The sequence below is a fragment of the Bidens hawaiensis genome, unplaced genomic scaffold, assembly GCF_021521415.1.
Source record: "Bidens hawaiensis isolate Kalapana, Puna unplaced genomic scaffold, B.hawaiensis_p1.1 tig00000284_1, whole genome shotgun sequence".
Lineage (NCBI taxonomy): Eukaryota > Viridiplantae > Streptophyta > Magnoliopsida > Asterales > Asteraceae > Bidens > Bidens hawaiensis.
Window position 1 is genome coordinate 1,654,485 of NW_027491022.1, and position 24,237 is coordinate 1,678,721.

The window sequence follows — 24,237 nt, forward strand, 5'->3', positions numbered from 1 at the left end:
CTAACTTTGTGTCTACTGTTTAAGTTATCAAATAATCCGATTAACAACAGTATATTTGTCAACAACAATCCCACGTTCTTCATAATCCCATATTCCGAGCAGCAACTAAATCAATCCGAATTTTATATCTATTTCAGATTCATTGTTAACCTAATTCTATAACTATGTCAGATTATGAGGCAACAACGATGTCAATTTCCAATATGAGATTCACCCAGCGGCTGTTATGCCTAATTTCTGCCCTAAATCATTCTCGGTTGCAGTCTATTTGCGAAGTTGCTTATTACAGCATGAGATACGTCTATTCAATACCAGAAACTCCAGGTTTCCTTCAATTTTCTTATATCAATTTCAATTTTAAGCTTAATTTTGGGTTCTCAAAATCAGCCAGTAGGATCATTATATTTATCAAGTTTCAGTAAAACCAATTGTATATTATTCCAGTCCGTAATGTTGATACTCTGGTATGATTATCATTTAATATACATTGAATGAGATTTTTATTTAATTTTAGTGTTACTTATTTCCATTGTTTTATGTAAAAAAATTTGCGTAATATTTTTTCTTTTTATATATCAAATATCAAATTCGTTCATTAAGAATTAGAAGATGCTTAACTGAATATAGCATACCATCAATGTCCGAGCATGATTATAAACTCTTGATTTTCCTTAACTTATAACTTTCACCTCTTCATTCTCCACATTATCTCCCTCAAAACAGGTAATTAATATATTGGTAAAATTATTATTCCGGTTACTTGGATGTTAAATTGATCTTCGCTGTTATCAACTTTGATGTCTATATAGGTGCAATGGAAAAGGAATCAACTACACATACTGCTCAGTCAAGCAGCATACCGACTAATGACAATGACAGTAAGTTACACTTTTGTTTGAAATTGCCCATTTTCTTGTGTATTAAACTTGTATCATAATTTGTAACATTAATATTTGTTTCGTGTCTATATATTGTTGTTTTGTTCATCCATGAAGAGAGTTGTAGTTGTATATACTTATGTTCATCTCTTCCTATGTATGGATCCATCTATGTAGGTATGTATGTAAGTGTGTATCTGTGTACCTCTGTTCGGCTTTGTGTGTGTATTTACGTTTTTGTCTGTGTATCTTTGTTTGTAGGCTACAGTTTGTTATTTTCGCTTTGTTTTGCTTGTGCCATTTCTTTGTAAACATGATGTTAAGGGTTAGTCAAAATTTTATAGAGTTTTCAAATAAACAAATACTTTATTACCTAAGGTCATTCTGAGTTATATCTGTAAATCTGTTAGGTTTTATTTATTCATCAAAGTACGTTTCGTGGTTGTGTACCTTTGTTTGTATGTATGCGTTTGCATAGTCTATCTTTTGTTAATTTGTATTTGTTTTGGTTGTGTCATTTCTTTATAAACCTGATATTAGTCATAATTGTATACGCTTTTCAATTACCAACTATTTGTTTACATGGCGTAATTATGTTCTTTTCAAGCTACCTGATTCGTATGTGTTTACATATGTATGTTTGTGTCTGTGTACCTTTGTTTTTATGCATGTATTTAAGTAGGCTAGTATTTGTTATTTGATGTTTGTTTTTTTTTTGCTGCATGTATTTATAACATCTTATCATAATTGTTTACGCTTTTTAAATACCAGCTTTTTGATTAATTTACGTTATCTTGGCTGTACACTTATCTGGTTTTCAATCTCCATAAACAGTAAGTAGGCACGTTATCAAGTTTCAAACTATTTTGCCAGAAATTAGCGAAGTTCCTGAGATGCAAACTGTTGTTCCTAAAACCAACGAGACGTATGTCGGACTGTCAACCGTTCCAGAGGTTATCAACCATGAACGTAAGACTAACCAACTTTAATTTAGTTTCATCTACTTTCATTTAATGTATTTTACTATTATGATTATGATTATTATTGTTATTATTATTAGTAGTAGTAGTATTATTATTATCCAATTATTAGTTTTATGTTTTGATTTTTGAATTTGTATTATATACCGAAATGGAGCAACCTACGTATTTATTCTCACCTGATGGGACAAAACTACGCATTCCAAATGTTCCATCAACTGAAAAGCCTTCAATTGGGCAACAATTTAAAACATGGGAGGACGCTGTTGTTATGTACAAGGCATATGCGGCCAAAGCTGGTTTCGATATAAGGAAGTCAACCAAAACATGGACAAAAGGTGCCATTTCTCACAGATATATGGTATGCAGCAAGGATTGTAGACCACGTTTCAAAGATGTAGATACCATGGACACATCAGCGTCATCTACAAAGCGACGCTACACCAATATAAAGGTTACAGGTTGCAATGCATGCATCAGACTTAGAGTTACAGCAAGCTCTGCGGGGTTAGAGGTTTATCATTTTATAGAGTCTCACAATCATGGTCTTGTTAGTGACTATAATATGGATTTCACATAAGGAAGAAGACAGTTATAGTTCTCAGACAAGGAATATATCCAACATCTTCAAACTATGGGTTTCGGTCCAACCATTGCTCACCGTGTCCAATCATCTTTGAAGGGTGGCCAGCACCTGGTCACGGGATCTAGGAATGACTTTAAGAACCACTCGCAATGTTAGGGCTTTTATTGCTGATGCGGATGCACAAATGATTGTAGATAGGTTTAACCACAACATGATTCATTTGGAGGATTTTTATTTTCAATACAAAGCTGCCGATGGTGTGCTAAGGTCTATATTTTGGTGTGACGGCATATCTAAATGCAACTACAGTTTGTTCGGTGAAGTGTTAGATTTTTACGCTACCTACACAACTAACACGTATCGATCCTATTATTATATATTTATCCACATTCTTTATCACTATTGTATATCCCTTCATTTTTTAATGCAGGCATAAGATGACTTTTGTCCCTTTCACGGGTGTGGATTGCCACAAGAAATGTGTTACCTTCGGTGCAGGCTTGATATATAATGAGACAATCGATTCTTAAAAGTGGTTACTAGATGCGTTCCTCACAGCTCATGGAAAGCAGCCCAGGTTGGTCTTGACAGATCAGGACGCAGCTATGAAACAAGCGGTTTCATCTGTTTTGACCGAATCAACACATCAACTGTGCATGTGGCATGTTACAAATAAAATACCCGTTAAGGTGCGTATATGCCTTTCATTATAATGTCCAGTTTCATTTTTAAAGTCTTATGTTATGTCTTGTTCATTTATTTTTTTAAATGCACTTTAATTAGAAATCAATTGTACTAGTGTTTTATTGCATCTTAATGTGTTATTTTTTTAAGATTTCATGTAACTACGCAGCTCTGATTGACTCTACAAAACGCATCAGACATATTATACTTTCATTTTTCAGCCCACATATCTGGGGTCTCACTTTTTAAACATACCAAGCCACATTTTTTAAAACTTACCATGTTATGTGATTACCATATTATATACATCATATTCTTCCTATCACATCAAACTCATTCTTCAATTGTTGTCTTTTTTTTTATATTGTTTATTTAAAGCTGAAAGGCGAGTTGCAGCTTAATGAAACCATCAGATGTCGTGTAAACAAGCTAGTTTGGAACGTATTTATCAAGCCAGAGACCTTTGAATCCAGATGGCACAATTTGATTGATGAGTTCAACTTAAGCGAAAACAAATGGTTAAAGGATATGTTTTCTATTCGAGAAAGTTGGGTACCGGCTTACTTTAGAGAGTTGCCAATGTGTTGTTTGATGAAGACGACTTCTAGGTGTGAGAGTTCCAACTCACAATTCAAAGTGTATTATAGCCCAGGCAACAATCTAGTACAATTCATGAATTGCTTTGAAATGGCATTGAATTCTTAAAGGCACGTGCAACGCGAATTGCAAAATGATACTACAACAAAGGCACCGCCGTTACAGACCCGTTTGCCAATCGAGCGCCACGCGTCGTATGTCTACAATATAACAATTTTCAAAGAGGTTCAGAAAGAGATTATAAAGGGACTATATAACTGTGCACGTTCTCGTATTGAGTCAGAAGACGGAATAAATACTCATTTCATCAATCACAAAGACAAATTGAATGGTTTTGTTGGTGAATTTAAGGTTCGTATTCTCACCACGTTACACCATTAACTATGCTTCTACTGTTTAAACTTTAATGTCATTCACTCGCCCTTTTCCAATGTGTGCTGCAGGTCACTCACAATCTCACTGACAACACATTTTCATGCTCCTGTAAGTCATTCACTCGCATTGGCTACCTTTGTAGACACATCTTCGCGGTCTTTCAGATCGAGCTAATTGATGAAATCCCTGATAAATACATCTCATCCCAGTGGAGGAGTGATGTGCTGCCATCGTCAATTTTCAATATTGAATCCAGATATGGTGTTCCACTCGACGAAAGATCTAAACTAAGGCAACAGTTTTTGTCTTTCACCAACCAGTGTGCGGACCGTGCACGAGGTAACCTAGAACTTCTTCGTTCGTTGGTCGACCAAATGCAATAGATGAAGGATAACAATAGGGAGAGAATTCCTACAGAGCCATCGTATAACAGCAACTCTGTCATCATCCAAGATTTAACTGGATACCAGATACCCGAAAAAATCACAATAACTCCACCAACGGGCATTTGAAATAAGGGTCTCGGGTCACACAAGCGCAAGATGGGTCCAGGTGAGGCAGCCAAAAAGAAAAGCAAGAAACCTAAAAGGTTTTGTAAAAAATGCAACAAACGCGTTCATGGTCATGACTCACGTAACCATGAAAAAGTTATGCAAGAAAAGGAACGTCGGAGAAAAGAAAGGGAGCAACGGCGAAAAGAAAGGGACCAATTGAGGAAAGGTAAAGCTTCAATGATGGGCAATCAAGCTTCGAAATATGTTGAAGTCGACGATACCGATTACACCACGGAAAGTGACTCATCCGAAGACTCTGATGACAGCCACGCTACCGACTCAAGTTTCGAAGAATAAAACTTATTTGGATATTTGCAATTTGTTTTCTCTTTTGGGTTTGAAGGAACATCACATGACTTTTTGTCCTCTTATTTTTCCCATTAACTGCTTTTTTTCACTATCTTATCATAGTTTTTTTAAATAATAGTAGCAAAACAACTGCTTTAGTTACAAACATGTAGCCATATGCAAGTTCTACTTATGTATTACATCTACATTATGTGTCTCTCACTCTCAACTGATTCGCGCACACTTAAATCTCTCATAATTAACTACCTTGTCTATACAACCGTCTAACTAACACCTCTTGTTTCACCAAACCAACCTGTTCAACAGGTTACGTATACCTGTGTAACGTCTATGTCTCACTCACCGTGTCTGTTTGCTCACACTCGTATATCTTCAACTCCACAAATTACACATTCCATTTTGTACACTGCTTACTTAAAAGCTTACAATTGCACCTACCGGGTATCTACAATTCCAGAAATGTACATGCCATTCTCTATTTTTTCATATATGTGAAGCCACACATTTGGTATGCGCCTACCTACTAGGTCGCACAAGAGATTCAATAATCATGTATTCGATGTGCGCTTACGTAAGCATACAACATCTCCTGTGTCTGCTTCAATTGTCATTATTATGTCGATATGACTGATTATCGCAGGCATTCAGTTCAGGTATCAAAACACGTCTCCACCCACACATTCACATTTACAGCTAATGGCTTATGTACTTACCTACACGTAGCCCTTAACTCATTTACTTGTTATCTCACGTCCTGGTGTATATACACATATAGGAAGACATGTACAATCCATCTTGGGGGATGCTGGTTCGTTTGATATTTTTGGCTGACTTATCAAACCACCCTGGTGTCCACCTACCAAACTTGTCATGCTTGTACGCGTAACCGGCTTTGTCTAACATGGTGTATGAATCTACTAACGTTTTTGCGTAGCTGTTTGTTTCATTATAGATGCTTGTTTTATCTACTATTATCTATACATGTTTTACATGCCACTAGCTTGTATCATCGCCCGTGTCATGAGCCTTTTTGTTTCGCATCCACGTTCATGATGTAACTTTTGGGGTGTAACCGCGATCCAAGGCGCAAAAAACTTGTCCCCCGCTCATATGTAACAACGCGTTCGTACGTCCCTATGAACATTGCCACGTATGTCGGGGTTTTTCCTACACATGTCTTGAATGTTCATGTGACCGTATGTTAAGCTACGACACACGCCCACACCAACTTCTAACCAAAACCACATCCAGGTGAATGCAGTCATGACACAACTGTTTCTGGATGTCACTATTTCCTCATAAGTATCATCTTATGCGTCACATATTACTTGAACTACATTTAACGCCGTCTTATTCTATGCAACACCACTTTATAGTTGAACTATATTAAACGCCTCCAGGACATGGTATATCACATATTATCAAAGTATATGCGACAGTTCATTAGATCACCATGTAACTACAATCACAACACAGATATGTTTCATAAATTCCAACTTCATAATCAACCTTAAATCCCATCACATTAACCAACGACAACATCGTGTCATCAAAATCCAGCCGTCGAACATGGCTTAAACATCATAAACACCTACATCATCCTATATAAACTTATTATTCAGCCAAAATAAAGCAGACTTAACAGACGCTTCCCAAAACGTAGTTTAACCATAAATGCATAAAACAAAATACCATAAAACAAAACACCATAAACCAAAAGACCTTCACCGTTCATACTTTCCTTCAAGTCGACAATCCTCATTCTTCCACCACCGCTTCCTCGATATTACTTTTAAGCTTGTTTATGCTGGAAAGCAGAATCTTGGCTGTGAACTTTATCCTTAGGCTGAGTAACACATTTTTATTCTTCACCGACACATCCCCTAGGCCACAACAGCAGCTCGCCCCTCCCTTGAAAGTCTCCATATGCCTCATGCTCAACAACCCGGATTCTTCTTTATCTTTTCGTGTACACTTTAACTTCAGCCACTTTGGTTCCACCCCATCCATTGGAAATGCTTTAGGATGACCAACAATTATCATATAACTAACAAGGAACTCCTTCTACATGTAATAAAACACACAATTTACTTTTCAATCATAAACTTCATCATCAACAATTAAAAAACCAAAAACAAACTAACTTTGAATTGAAATGATACTAACCAGTGCACTAACTGTACTCTTGCACCTACTAACATACTCCTGGTCATGCTTCATCGCTGCTCTCGACCGGCGCTTGTTTGACGGCTTATCAAGACCGTCTACGACAACAATTTCTAGATTCTTCACATCAAAACACACCAAATAGTGGTGATCCCGCGACACAATTGGTAAAACAATCATATCATATGGTCTTATCTGTAGTTTTGTCGGATCGTTCTTAACCGCGCGCCTAACACCATCTTTTATCATGTCAACACCCGCCATGAAATTCACATCTTCAAATCCAATGCCAATTTCATCTTGAAAGTTTAAATACCAGATACTAAATAACACTAGTAAACTACTTAGTCGATGCAAACTTTATAATAGTCCATCGGTCATCACTTACTAGACCATAGCATACTAGTTTATACAACTACTTACGTACCATCCAACAACCACAAATTCCTAATCCACTAGACCCAATACATACACATCTTTTTTCAGCCATAACTTGTGTCTTTTTAAATCACCAGACCATCTAAAATGGCGCTGTAACATATACATAAGACTAGATCGTCTAATAATGGCGATGTAACAGACCATCTAACACCCATGACACACATAATCAAGACAAATGAACAGCAGACATACGGACATCATACATGGTACATACGAGTAGACTGACTTACAAGATCGATAGGTCCAAGAAATAAACGATACGGTGACGAATCGCTCCTATTTGCCTCCCCATCATTCAACACCATTGCGAAACATGAGATTACATTGCTACTAATCATCATGTTTGGCTGAAGCATCTCAAACGCACCTCGTATCCCTATCACCCCGTCATCAGTCAGCAACACTTTTTCCCTGCAAAAAAAACACGACTTTATTAAAACCATAAACGGTTACACATTCACTTACAATGCATTCCATCAAAAACTCACGTTTCTAGACCGCCTGTCCTATGTATGTATCTCCACACTAGTGTCTCATCTTTATCCTCTTTACTTGCTACGTCCACCGGCCTATACAAATACGGCGATCTAAGCCGGTAACTCTGACGTGTTTCTCTTTTATCCCTGGCGATACCTTTAACTTTCATGCCAATCCTTTTTGACAACTCACTCAATGGTATGTGCTCTGTATCACTATCAATCACCCGTGTTTCTTCATATGGTGGTGTCCTAAAATCATCAGACACCTTCGTTGTATCAGTTTTTTCGGTGGTTGGTGTCTTCAAAACGGATCCTTCATCTACTTGAGTCATATCCAAACTAAAAGAAGGCTCCAGAACATCTCCCTTGCTCACCAGCACCACATCCACTTCCCCCTTCCCGTAACAATTCCACCATCATTTCCACGCGCGCTTCCATTCCCACCAGCACTGTACTTGTCCGCACTATCGCACAACTCCTTTACAACTTCAGGATCATCCCAAAATTGTGTGCAATCAACGCCTCCATGACCTGTACTACGAGCTTCTTTAAACTGCCCCACATCGTCTTCACATGTTACACTGACATTCTGCTTATCTAATTCATCCGTACTACGCTTTTCACGATTTCCACCTGTTTTAGCGGTTTTTGCAGCCCGCACATCTAACAACTTATCACCTTCTCTTGTACCAGCACATATTCCCATATCATTAATCCATTCACACTATGTTTGAACAACATCATCGTACTTGTTACAAAGTTCATCCAGATCACCTTTACGAGGATACTCAGCAAGCGCTACGCTCATTAACGTCTCGAATTCTTCTTTGCATCTGCACATAATGGATAACGCGTCCCCCATTTGTTTCAACTTTTCCTGCATGAACAAAAAAAATGTACTTTCATACACATATCCACAGTTACAATCTCATACCCGTAGGTACTCAATAAATAGAGACGTATAGTATATTACCTGCAAATCAGTTTCCGGGCGGGACAGACTGGGCTTATACTTAGCTTCCTTCATACCTGTGTCCCCCATTTGTTTCAACTTTTCCTACATAAACAAAACAAAATGTAGTTTCATACACATATCCACAGTTGGAAATCACCTACACATACGCAATAAATAAATAGAGACGTAGCCTTTCTTACCTGCAAATCAATTTTTGGTATTGACCGACTGGTCTTATCCTTAGATTTCTTCTTACTACTCCTTCTGTTTGTTGATCCGTCTTTTCCAACTCTTGTACATCTACCAAACCCACCACCTACTATCTCTAGATGTTGCCTCTTCTTCAACTTATCCAACGTCCAGCTTGATAACCCAAGATTCGATAGTGAGGAAGGTACGCTGTTGATTGTTACCGAGTCAACATAATACAACTGCAAACCACACCACAAGTTCATTTACTATTAGCATAGCTTCAAGCAACATCAACAACATAAACAATGTAAGTTTCTAAAAATGCTACACTAATTGGTTCTCTACACATCCTACTAAACTATTAAAACGATAATCCTTATCTTCATGTATTAACAGTTTTTCTTCCTACACTTGATTGTCATTTATCTACCAACTAATTAAACGCTACTACACAACCAACACACCAATAAAGACATGATAATTCACTTACACTCAGTATCATTAGAGGCCCCACATAGTAATTCTTCCCATCCTCGTTCTTCCATTTATCCGTACACTCTCGAATACTTGGGTGTACAAGCTCACACCAATCAATGTTCTTGAAATCACACTCCTTACTCAACAGTGGTAAAAATGACTAACATTTACCATTCCCAGCACACTCCACCTTTGTTGTGATGAATAGCATCAGAAAATCAACTTTAAACATCCAGTCCGCTTGATCATACTTCTCGAGTCTACTATCTATATCTGGTGGGCTCAAATCCCCTTTCCCGTGAAACTCTTTCCATGGTTTACTTGCGGTTATAACGGATTTTGCATCTTTACTCTTCTTAAGGACAACACCTACATTAGGTAACCCCGTCAGCGCATGAATACCATCCTTCGTTATACTTAACCGACCTTCCCTCAATTTAATTGTCATCGATGTCGTATCCAGGTTGTTCACCACATAATACCCCAAGTACATAGGGATTCCGTCAACAGTCAACGACAGAAACTTTCCAAACCCCATTTCCTTCACGCATTCCTGTTGCGCTTTGGAAAGTTTATCACTGCACTCCACATCGAATGCAGAGATGATCTGGTCCTTAGACTAGGAACATCATACTTCTCATACTTTGACTTCTGTTTCACCATCTCTTGTTTCGGAACGCCTACTTCAGTACTATGTACAACTACTTCAGGTTGCTCGTTAACAAAGTCAACATCTATGTCCATCAGCTTCCTAGACGACCCACCAACATCGTCTGCCATATCCCCTACATTTATATCAAGCATTTGTCAACGTCTATTTCAACCAACCCTATATACAACTAAAACATGACAACCGCTTTAAAAAATCAACACTCTAACCTCTATGCTTCTTCTTAGCCGGTGAATATTTTCGTTTCCTAACCTTATCCGTACCATGCGTGCTTTCGCCAAACTCTACAAGCAGTAACACATTTAAACAAATGTTAACCAACAACAATCGACACCATATTAGCAGGTACTAAATCAATAACACCACCAACACTCTTTAAACACAAAACACTAACCTTTGCCCTTCTCCACATTCATCATTTCCGCCTCAACATCAACTGGGTTCGATCTATCGTTTACAAACCTTGAGAAACTAACTCTCTTTGCGATCCTTTCGCTTTTCCTCTCTACGCAGCAAGAAAACGAACATTATTAAACACAAAAACTTCCAAACACACAGTTATACCAATGCAAACAACTTACTACTTGACATGACTAACTTTGCTTCAATTTCCTTTTACCTGCAACACACAAGCCTATATCAGTATTGTTTTGCTTGTTGTACTACAACCTAATGTGATACACATCTACATCAAATAGCAACACTTGGTTCACACGAAACTACACACAACTTCCAACATATCAAATACGCATTTCATACCACTCATTGACTTAACTACATTACTCAACTACATAGGTAATACATTACTCAACTACATAGGTAAACCACAACTACCCAAATTCACACAAACATTATCCTCCTAATACCCCACCAGAACGTCTCTATAACAAACTAACACCAAACATGACCATCAATCAAATTAGACACAAATTACTTCACATCCACTACACATTGACTAAAATACAATTCTACTCTATTGAGGAGACACAAAAAACAACTTTACACCAAACATGCTCCTCGTAATACCGCACCAACACGTCTCCTTAACAAATTAACACCACACAGGACCATCAAAATTTGCACCACATTGCTACACAAAAGAACCATAATTTTAAACAAAGAGGCATCAACACAAACATGTAAACGACACAACACCTTCTGTACATCCGACACTCTTCAACTCCCAGCAAAATGGCATACATACAACAAGTGAAAACATACAAACATATCAACAGATGTGAACAGACGCACGTACAGCCACATACACACATTTATTAAAAAAACCCAAAACTCTTTACAAAAACCCCTATTCAAAGTTACACAACCTACATACACAAACATCTTAAACAAATTAATCCCACCATACATCTACTGTAACTACTCACCACACAATTATTGAAGGCAATTACAATTTTTCCCATCAGCTGCCTACATCAACTCACAACACAAATTTTTTATAGCATCACCATCTCCCCAAATTAAGTATCGACACATAAACCCTATATCGTTCAAAACCTTGCCTCATAACTCACCAGTGAACCCCAATGTAACAACAACTAAACCTAATTCTAGGGAACTTACCTTCGAACTCTTCTTCAGCCTTCGATCAGAAGCGCTTTCGACAAAACCCCGAAATTATACTTCAAGTGTAATGGCTTGTGATTGAACACACGAACACTGCTTGATTTATATACTCCAAAGATTAGAATCCTTATCGCTAAAATTACTTGATTATGTGTATCCGATTGATATGATTAGAAGATTTGGCGCCTATTACCTTGTGTAGTTGTGTCACACCCCGACTAGCACAATGCGGAAGCGTAAAACGGGAATGTAACAGACACCTCTGATATCAACACATTGTTTATAAAGAAACATTACAAACTAATTTACAATATATTACATTTCTTCGTTCTATCATTGTTTTACAGTCTAGGCGATACAAACAAAACTAGTTCGTTAACTATACATTCTTACTACTATCGCCCTTGCTTCTATTCACGTAGCATCAACCACACACTTCAGGCAAGTAACAGGTCACCAAATTACTCCGATTTAGGTACACCTGAAAAGCAGTTTAAAACGGGTCAACTACTAGAGTTGGTGAGTTTCACGAGTTTCAAGAAAATAGTAATGAGTATTCACAAGTTAACACTTGTAATCATGAAATAAGTATGTATGTATGTATGTATGTAAATGATTTATGTGATGTAATTATGCTAAGCTACAGTGAAGCCTGGACTGTTCGTGCTGCATGCCTCCATCTCCCACGCTCAATCAACCACTGTGGCCCCTTTCCGCCCACAACATGCCCCGGTAGCTATGTCTAACACTACATAGCGTGTTTGTATAATTATGGTCATGTGCAAACGGTTTTAGTGTCTCGGCAAAACCGTGCCGGCTCCGTTTGGGTTTGTCAAACCAATAGTACTATTCACAAGCCACCGGCTCGAAGTTAATCACTGTGATCGTGGGGACTTTCGTGTGTTAGCATTTAGATAATTCACATCATCACATGTTTCAGATAAGTATATAGATATAAGCAAACATGCTTTTCACCCCAAAAGTTCGTAAAACAGTTTAAATGTGGGGTCATGAAACTCACGGTTTAGTAGATATTCAGTACTGTATCAGCTCGTGGTTTGTTCGATCCGCTATCAGTAGTTCCTATAATCAATATTATAATAATATTAATATTTTAATATTATTATAATCTCAATACTAATCTGGGCTGTATAACTAATCTGGGTGTAGTTGAAACGCCCAGAAAGTGGCAATAGGCTTAGGTTGTGATGTTGTTCAATGTCTAATACTTAAAACTGAACTTGGCTCAGATTCCCGTTTTCCCAGCTGGGCCAAGTTGTTCGTTTACGCGTTCAGAAAACAGTTATGGGAAAATAAGCTTGGGTAAATGTATTGGTTAATAAAATGATTAAGTTATAAAGAAGGATCACATATTGGGGTCCCGGATTAGCCACGGGGCCCATTTCCGTTTATACAGTTTGATTTGAGAAGAAACGCGCACAATCCACCCGGATTGTCCAGGTTTCTCATAGAAAAGTTCATTTTTACTTAATTAATCCAAAAATATGATTTTTGATCACTCTTGGTGTTTTGATATTCCCGCAAATTCACTAGTCGCGAACTTGCCGGTTGTTATAAAAACTGAATTTGTTTAATATTCAAATTAGCATAATTAATTAACCGTTAATCATTAAATGATGAAAATTTAACCACTTATCAATTAAAATATGCATATTTTTATAAAAATATTTCTGGAATTTATTTACTGATTTATTAATTTATAAAAATTCGTTTTATCAGCTATATTTCGCCTGAAAATCGTCCGTTTACCCCAAACAATTTCCAAAAATTCCATAAAAATTCCTGAATACTCAAATCATGTCCCAAAACAACCTATATCAATTCCAGAATGTAAAAAGCTCGTGCAATATTCTTTTTGGCCCAAATTCGGCTGTAAAAATCCACACGAATGAAAATAAATAAAACATATTTAAACTTCTCCAAATGATCCCAAAATTCATATGTGATCAAAATACATAAATCTGAGTTCCCAGAAAAATTTTATAAATTTTGAAGTATTTTAGCTATTTTTCCCAAATAAACATCCCAATTCGGTAATAAATTCGCCAAATATTCTCGGATGGTCGACAAATTACCAAATTTAAAAAGGGACTCATTGACATGGTCCCTGATGTCCCTGAAAAATTTCAAGTCCTAACAATATGCACATCACAACCTTAACCTAAATAGCCCGTAAACGAGTGTTTCGGCATTACCTTAGCGGGTTTGGCTCGTTTCCGACCTTTTAATCAAGTTTTCAGGTTCTTGTGCTTCTAAGCGAGCTAGGTACTAGTCCTATATCACAAACCAAGCAATATTTCATCAACATAACAGCCCTTAAGTTAGGGTTTCGGCTAGTGTACAAAAACGAACTTTTGAACCGTAAAAACGTCGTTTCAACCCTTTAATCCGTGTTTATGGCCAAAAAAACTATCAAAACAGGTTCCTTACCATGTGTATGATCAAAACATGTTTATGGACCATTTTTAGGATTTTTACACAGTTATGAATGATTTTTAGTAACCAAGACATGTTTTTATGGTATTAAACAAGTTTAAACAAGTTCAAAAGCTACTTATTTAAGCTCTTACCTTAGGTTTTCTTGCTGTTTTTGGCTGGAAAAGAAGTTTATGTCCAACATTTTCAAGAAATAATGTTGAAAATATCTTATATCTAGTTTAAATGTGAAAGAAAAAAAGGGGGGGCTGCTGCTGCGATCGGACCATCATGGGCCCACTTTGGGCCCATTTTGGCCCAAGTTTCTGATTTCTCAAGCCCAAGCACGAAAAGCCCGGTCCAAATTTAGTTCGGGTTCGGTTTTTGGCGCGAAAAACTTATCGGGTGCGTTAAACAGCGCGAAAACGAGTGTTTTTCGGCTAGTTTTGTGTAAAATTATAAAAACATACTATATGTTTGTAAAAATCAAAAATATTTTCACGGATCGCTTAAAAAATTTCAAATAAGTGTTTGGTAAGTCTTTTTCGGCTTAACGGATGATACAATGCTTGGTTTGTAACTATCTTTCGCGTTTAAATCTATAGCGGGTGGTTAAACGAGCATGTTTTCGTTTAACTTGTTTGCTATCAAACTAAGACCATATTTCTAATATTTTAGCTTGTATAGATCGTATATCACTTATAGATGGCCCCCCGAGATATCTGGGTCATAACCCGACCCGTTCGGTTAATCGTTCGTTTGTTACGCAAAAGGCGTTTATTTGCTTAATCGGTAAATACGTATTGAGGTGTACCTTGTTTTGGATCAAATGTCACAAGTTGTCAGTCTAATTATATCCTCTGTATCCGTCGGCTTCCCAATATTATTCGCGCCTCGAGCTTTGTGTTGGACTTATGAGGAAGGTGCTACATTTCTGGAACTAGTTATTACATTACAACCAATTCCTTTTAACAAGCTACACAAAGATTACTTATATAACCCTTCAACCAAATCTAACCAGTTCTCAACTTCTAAACAATTACAAAACTGCCAACATCTATCCTGCACCATAGATCTTTGTAATTAACGGCTAAGATTTACTTCTCGCATTTCTCGCTATAATATTACTTCTCACAAGATCCATCCCCTATATAGGTATGTGTATATATATATATATGTGTGATTTCTTTTCAAGTATAAACCAAAATTATATTTAATTGTTAACATTTTTATAATTCACAATATCACATTATCTTCTTATATCTCTTTAGCACAACCATTTAAAATTGTTTATCATTTCTCTATTTATTTTAAAATATAATATGTTTTTATTTATTTTCTTTTACAACAAAACCTTAGCCTTTGTAAATTTAGTTTTTAATCTGTAACAACATTTTGTTATACACACAATATTTAATATAACAATATCGATATCAATGTTTTATTTTAAATAAATCAAACATCAAGATTAGATTTTCAACTTAAAATTATAGAGCATAATATATCAAAAACTTAATACAAAAAGTCATAAATAACAATTATTATATAAACAATTGAATTTACGTATTACATATAATAATTTTTTTTAATTATATTTTTTACCCGTGTAGAACACGGGCTCTAACGTATTTTATAGTAAAAAACAAAAGCGGGTCATGGGTCACCAAATCAAATAGCTTTAAACGGGTTATAACATATCATTTATTTATGAAACCCTTTCATCATCAAACCCCAAGTATATTATTAACTTTCTTACAATAAAGAAAATTAAAACCCAAAAAATAAATATTAAAAAACGAAAAATGTAAAACAACCATTCTCTCAAGCCATCAGATTGCTTTATTTGTAAATGAAGGCTTCTCACGCATTTGATCCGAATTCACGGGTAAAGTTCTCACCAAACTCAGATAGCTCTTAAACGGGTTATAATATCTCATTATATTAAAATTTTAATCTCATCAAATACTTGATATGAAAATCCTATAAAATAGGGATATACTAAAAATTAATGCCATATTTTATTTAAAAAAAAGATATTATGTATAATTAAGAAACAATTTTATAATAAAGAAAATAAACGGGTAATGAGTATCACCAAACCCAGATAACTTTTAAACCAAATTATAACCACTACTAGAAAAAAGACATTCCTTGACATACGAACAATGACACGCGTCGATTTATGACGCGCAATTGTGCAAGTCATTAAAACGATGTCATAATTTTTGAAAAGTAAAGAATTTATGACATTTATTTTTACACGTCATTAAATCATTTAAATCAGTATCATAATTTCAAAAAATAACCAAATACTTATCATATTTGTTTGTCATCTTACAATATTAAGTAAAAATTTTTACCGGCCCGCCTAAAATTCCTATCTCCCTTATCATCAGATACCCTTCTCCCTTTCTCCTTTCTCTCATCAGATCCCCTTCTTCCTTCTCTTTACAATCCTCTTTTCTCCACCACAGCCACAACCACGAAGTCGACTTGTTAAGCACATTCTATTTTGTCCATAACTCTTATCTTCCTTCACCACCTTCCGATCCACCAATATTCACGACTACAGGATCGAAATGGGCAACTCTTTCGGCTGCTCGCCTCCGGAGAACGGCTGGTGTCCGCGGCCAGAGACGGCGACTTCGTGGAGGCTAAGATGCTGCTGGATTGTAACCCTGGTCCTCCACTTTTGGTGGCTTGAATTCGCCTCTTCACTTTGCTGCTGCGAAAGGCCACAACGATGTATCATTTCTTATTTTCATTTTGGGTTTAATTTGACTATCAATTTATTATATGGGTTTTGATTCTCTTTGTTTATTTGTAGATTGTTTCATTATTGCTTGATAATGGAGCTGATGTTAATTCTAGAAATTATTGTGGTCGGGTTGTTCGGGTTATACGAATCAGGTAAATTGAGGCCGGGTTTTGGGTTTTCACTTAATTCAATCCACTCTCAGTTTTTACTCAAAACAGATGATTTCATTATCTAAAGCATTCACTGTATTATTTTCACTCAAAACATATGCTAACATTCCGTACAATTACATAAAATTTACACTGCCCTTTGTTTGTTTTGAAATAATTAAAGATTTATTTTGGTTGACTTGGTATGCAGATACTTTCCACAGGGCTTGGTAGGATTGTTCCAAATTTGATATCCAGGAAGCACACAAACAGTACTGCCACAGGCATGTAGTTGACTTTTTTTTGCCTAAGTGTTGATTATTATGCATAAATACTTTTCAAGGGTACATACTTTTGCTTGTGGTTCTCGTATTTAAACTGCATATAAATTATGAAGATTAGAACACATTTAAGTTTTTGCTTGTCAATGCAGTTCTTTATGCATTTTTTGGGCTGCGTTTACTCTATATTGCTTGGAGATCAGATTCAAAAGCGTCTCAGAAAAGGAGATGGAAGAATTAAGTCTTTATTTATTTTGTCCTCTAAACACCAGATCATACTTTTAGTGGTGTACGAAGACAATTGTTGAAAATACCCCTTATGGTTTTGTTCATATAACAAGTTTTACCCTTGTCTTTATTTCTGCATGATATATTCTTCCTATATTTATTTATCTGACTATATTATTACCAATAACCTATTCATAACAAAACGGTCCGACGCTACCACATCTAATTTGACGAATTACCCTTGGATTTGCAGTTAGCGATGCATGAAAACGTCGTTAGGGTTGCTGTATATGCACATCAGTAGTGGTAGTTGGTGGAACTATGTTGGCATAAAAAATATCACAAGGCACAGTTGCAACAGTTGGTGGGCTGTTATTTCTTGGGTTGTCTTTCTAAATACTAGTTCTTATTTACTTCTTAAAAATAGTTAACTATGTTAAATAATGAAATATGATTTCTGAAATTATTATTTGTAATTTCCAGATATGCCCCTGCAATTCCTCGTGGTGGTCCAGATAGGTAAGAGTCGACTTGCACATATGCTCGTATGGAATCAGTTGGTTTTTATAAAATAATAACATTCTATGTTGTGTTTTAATTTTTAATAGAGCATGTGTTGCTGTTGGTGATCGGTTGTATGTTATTGGCGGTCAAGAGGGTGACTTTATGCCTAAACCGAGGTCTCCTATCTTCAAGTGTTTACGCAGGCATGAGGTACTGTGGTTATTATATCTTAAACTTCATGAAAAAGATCGTTCATGAAGGACTTCAAACACTCGTCAATAAAAATGTAAGTATAATTTAGATGTTTAATTATGTTTATATTGACCCAAATCGTTTTAACTTGACCAAGTTTGAAGCGTTTTGTTTGTTTAATTTTCTTAGGTTGGGGGAGGTAAAACTGAGTACACAGATGCGGATATTGATGCTATTCGAGAGGAATGATCAAGTTATACCTTAGTTTATTTTCCGGTAGTGATATATTTGTATGCTTTTGAATATTTGTAACATTTTGACTTACGATGTCTAATATATATAATTTTGATGCAATTTTTATGTATTTGTGTAATTAATGTGAAAATTAGTAATTAGGGTAAGGTTAAAATGAAAAACCATTTGAGTTGTGAAAACCCGCGAAAACCCTATGTAACATCGTTTTTTTTTTTTTTTTGTTACATGTTATTTTTTTTTTAACATTTAATACAAAACATCGAAAAATAAAAAAAAAAATGTTTTGCTATTTTTTTATTAATTTTTATATATGTTTTCAGGAGAGAGAAAAAGTTATATTTATATTTTCATTTTTTATTCACTTTAATTATGGATCACAAGATTCAAACATTAATTAAAAACATGTGGTTGAGAATGAGTTTCTAGAGTTTTCACAACTCAAGTGGTTTTCATTTTATACTTAGCCTATATACACACACACACACACACACACACATATATATATATAAATTATATAAAAGAAAAGTATACGATAGACACGCATAAATGCTTGTCGTAAATTGGTGTCATAAATGTGAGTAACGAAAGCGTGTCATACCTGTATGTCATAAGCACGCGTCACAAATGAGTGTCATTAAAGCGTGCCATATAATATTACACGCAGATGCATGTCATATTTGTTTATGACAGGGGCTTCAACGACACGCATTTGCATGTCATCTGTACCCATCAATGACACGCAATGCGTGTCGTTAAAGGCCTTTTTTCTGGTAGTGAACATGTAACACCCCAACCCGGATGGGCTGACGTGTCACAATAAACTTGGTTTTTGAACGAAAGACATCATTTTATTTATTTACATATCAAAGGTATAATACATTAAACAAAGCAAACTTAAGGCTTGTTTACAAACTAGCACGGTTAAAAGATATTTTATTATAATCCTGATGTTTTATTCTTCTCTCATAATCCCGCCCAAAGTAACCTTTGGTCCTGTATACAAGAATATAAATAACAGAATGATCCGAATGTTCAGTACGGAATAATAGGCTCAAACAATTAATGACTAATGAAACAAATTTATATTAAACTTACGGTAAATGATACTATACGAAGTAAATATAAATCAAATCGTATCATACGGATGTACCCATGAGCAAACATAAAACGTGACAACACACAGGTAGCTACTCCTGCATATTTATCACATAAGATGGCGAGTTGGCATACCCGCTATCTATCTCCTTAATCATATTCTAGGATCGATTCATACGCCTCTTAATAGCCATATGTACCACACGTGTACTTAAGAGACACCATGAACTGATCTCACCGTCACGGGTGGTGCACATGTTGTCGATGCCGCAACAACATGCTCGTGGGACACTCCACGAGAAGCGACACTCAGGGTATTGGAATACAAAGAATCTTATTCACATAACTCATAGCAAATATATTGTCATAACATATACTGGAACATGCGATAATGGGTATAATTAAACATAACACTATCACAGGACATGAAAGCTAAATCCAGTGTTATAATCAGAATTGGAATCCAACAGAAAGTGAACCAAATCGATAATTTAAAGATGCAAGGAGTTTAATATAACGAAACTAATGGGTTTATATTAATTGAATATGAAAGCATGAGAAGTGGGGGTAAAACGTTTAAAAGATAGACAAACGTTTATAATTAAGTTTTTGAAATTGTCACATATGTTTGATTTTTTTAAAAGATGGACAAACGTTTATAATTAAGTTGTTGAAATTGTTTTAAAACTTCACGCTTTAAGACTTGTCTTGAAGCAATACTGTTGATGAACGAATTTATTATTAGGAGTATTTATTTATTGTCGAAATGCATTTGTACGTTTTTTTTCATATATAAAAAGAGTTTATCAAATAATTTCCTCTCCTTATACCAAACTAAACTAGTAGTGTGCATGATATAAGAAAATTAATTAGTTATAGGTAGGAAAATAAAATGTCTTATAATACGTACACACTATTATGTTTCTTTTTCTAAAACTCATGTAATAACTATTTTATTAAAATTTTAGTTTATATCATCAGCAATTAAACTGGTATGGGCTTTTCATGAAGAATTTATACCATGATATATAATCTATTTAAAAAGATGGTATAACTAATTTAAATGAATTGTAACTAGAAAGTTTCATGGCTAAAAATAAATAAATTACAAGTGGGTCCCCAAGACCATGTTTTTAATATTTTTTTTTTTACTTGCAAATTTAACTAGAGTTTTTTTTTTAAGTGTTAGAAATAATAATTAAAAGTATCTCTTGCTATAACTTTGTCTTCATCATCACTTCGCCGGAAAAAGAGTGGGTTGGCCGGAAAAACGTTTTGAGTTCAAGTGGTGGCGAAGTGATCGGAAGTTACTAACAAGGTGAAGACACCCCAACCCGGAGCAGGCTGACGTGTCACTATTACAGATATCATAGACCAAACAAAATTCATTTAAATGAAATAAAAAAAATCCCATGGCAACCAAAAGAGTTAAAAAAACTGAAAGAAATTCTAAGTCAAATTTATTAAATGCTTAAATAAAAGAAAATTAAATCAAGTCCTTATTCTTGAGCTTCATTTTACTCTCATCACTGATCTCCCCGATTTCCCGAATTACCTGTTAGCAAATAAGACAGACACAAACAAGAAAATACGGCTGAGCCAAAAATTGCCCAGTAACGGAGAGAACAATAGTACAGGTAAAGGCATACATAAGACAAAACACATACTGAAATAAAACTGAAACTATTGCGGATATAAAATCACGTTTTAGACCCAACTATAATTAGATGCGAAACATAATCCGATACACGATCGGGACGTAATCTGAATATACTCAAATTTAACCAAATGCGTATACACATATCAAAACGGACCAGAATATAGCGAAACAAAATATAATTACTAAAATACACGACGATGATGTTAAAATAAATAGGTCGTGTAATACGGAAGCACCCAGAGCCTAAACAGAGGGGTACACAGCTAGCTAGTCCATGCACCAAGGAGACGGTGTGGGTGGCGTGCACACATTGTTCCATCTCAAACAGAAGTCAGGAGTCAGGAGTCAGGAGTCGGAGCTAAGACCGATCTATACGCCTCTAAGTGGCCAAGGTACTACATGAGTACTGTCAGAGACGCCGTGAACTTTGATTACGCACTGTCACGATAAGTGCCATGTCGTTGACGCCCCAACGACAAGTCAGAAATGCTCGGGTAACAGAGTACTGAACTAAAGTCGTATAACTAAAAGATATTTAAACAGGAACATGCAATAATGAATTCAAAATATATATAACCTATTGCATGCTATAAAATTAATATAACCATATCATACGAATAAACCGAACTAGATAACAAAAATCCGCACTACGAAGTGACGGACATCGAATATAAAATGGACTAGAACCAATACTATGAGTGAAGAAAAACAGAATCCGTACCTCAGTAGTCAATAAGTAAGCACGCAACGTCGAGCCACGTTAAGTTATACTAACACCTACATTTTATTTATAGTTTGAATTATATTTACATAACTTAATTCAGTTTCGCTGGTACCTTTAGCTCCGGCGACGGAGGCGTTTTTTTTTTAAAACTTTACTATAACATACTCGACGGTGGAAAGTTTCACCAATTAATTCCTCTAACACTAATATCCAATATGTACCAGTTATGAAGTATGTTGACGTAAGTGTAAACAAACATTTATAATTTGAAGTTCATTAAAAGACCCTATTTTAAATTATTGTATCAATATTAACAAAAGAATCAAGTTTATTAAGACACGGTTTTACCAATACAAATATATATGATTTTAGTTAAAAAGATGTTAAAAAAAATTATTAAGTTTATAAAATATTATTCACATTATTTGACAAAATAAACCATGTGACAATTATTTAATCTGTTCATACATGTAGGAACATAAATAAACAATCAAAACACACTTAGACACAAACTCCATACACACACAACCACCACCACCCACACAACCCTACATACACCATGCACACACTTTTACTTACACACCTGCAAACACACACATACACTCACCATGATCGCACATACTCAATACCCAAATACGAGTAGACTTTTCTTTGCGGAACCAAAATTAAACGAACCACGGTCGCCGGAACAAATCGAAACGATACTAAAATTTATATCTTTAAAATTAAATCTGACGGAGGTTTCTATTTGGTACCTTAATAGTCGAACCAACAATCAGAGTATGATCGAGATGAGCGACGGCACACGAATACGGGATGGCGGCTAGTTCAGAATGATGGCCAGGGCGGAGAAGTGCAACAGTGGTGGTTAACTACGATCGTGACAAAAAGCGGCGAGGAGGCGGTGGTGTCACAAGGTGATGCAGCGGCGGATTACCAGACGTGGAGAGCGTGACCTTACTTCTCCTTTGTAAAACAAAGCTTCAGTTAGTGAGTATTAGTCGCCGAAACCAAATTAACAAAGTGGTGTACGTATATAACATAAACACAAAACAGGTTATTAAAACTCACTTCAGTGGTTTAGCGAAACGAATCAGAGGACTTAGACGCCAGCGTCGTAACTCAAGAACGCGTGCGGGCTGGTGATCGTCGTCTCCGGCAGCAACCAATAGCAACGGCGGCGGCGGTTAACTCGGAAAGAAACTACGTAGTGGTGAATACTATAGGAGGAATGAGATTTAGGGTGATGATGTATGATATTTAAACAAGAGATAAGAACATGAAATCCGGTTTGGTAGTTCGAAATCGAATTCGTTTGAATTTGAAATAGGTCGATGACTAGATTAGGATTGGAATTGAAACATAATAAACATGTGTGCTTAATAATGAGTTTGAACTCATCCAGGTTCCATATTATTATTATTATTATTATTATCATATAAACATTCATATATCATATTTTGTAAAACTTAAACTTGCGGGAATTACAGCTATCGTGGTTATCTTGTTGATGTTTTGGTTTGTTTTTGGCTCGCCGATGATCGCGCAGTATCATCGGAAAACTTACAGTAATATATTCTAAGTCTATATGCATGTATGTGTGTATATACATACACACGCACAAGGGCAAGTAAACGTAAACATGTGGTTACCTTATGTTAGAGACGAACGAAGGGTTGCCTGCTAAAATTGGTTGCGTCGTGACGTCTGGCTGCGGTTGTTCAGAGGTGGCAGAGGTTCGGCTATAGAGTCATCATCACCATCTAGATGGTAAAAAGAGGGTATTCTTTTGTTGTTTGAGTTTATTTTTGGTTACTGGTAAAACGCGGATCATGGTCGGAATTTCACGTCGGAATTTGTAAGATGTGTATGTTAAAGTTCAAGAAGACATGTATTTATAATCATATTCCTTTGCAACTAAGATAATGAGTTTGACTGGTGACCACAGTTTGCAAGAACTTTGGTTTGATATTATCATCTACGGATACATATCTATTTTCGCTTGTTCCTATCTTTAACTTCCAATAT

At 35.8% G+C, this 24,237-nt stretch overlaps 1 pseudogene; it reads left to right on the forward strand.

Moving 5' to 3' along the window:
- Positions 1–2,009: 2,009 nt before the first annotated feature.
- On the forward strand, positions 2,010–4,951 carry LOC143618722 (protein FAR1-RELATED SEQUENCE 5-like; annotated as a pseudogene).
- Positions 4,952–24,237: the final 19,286 nt, after the last annotated feature.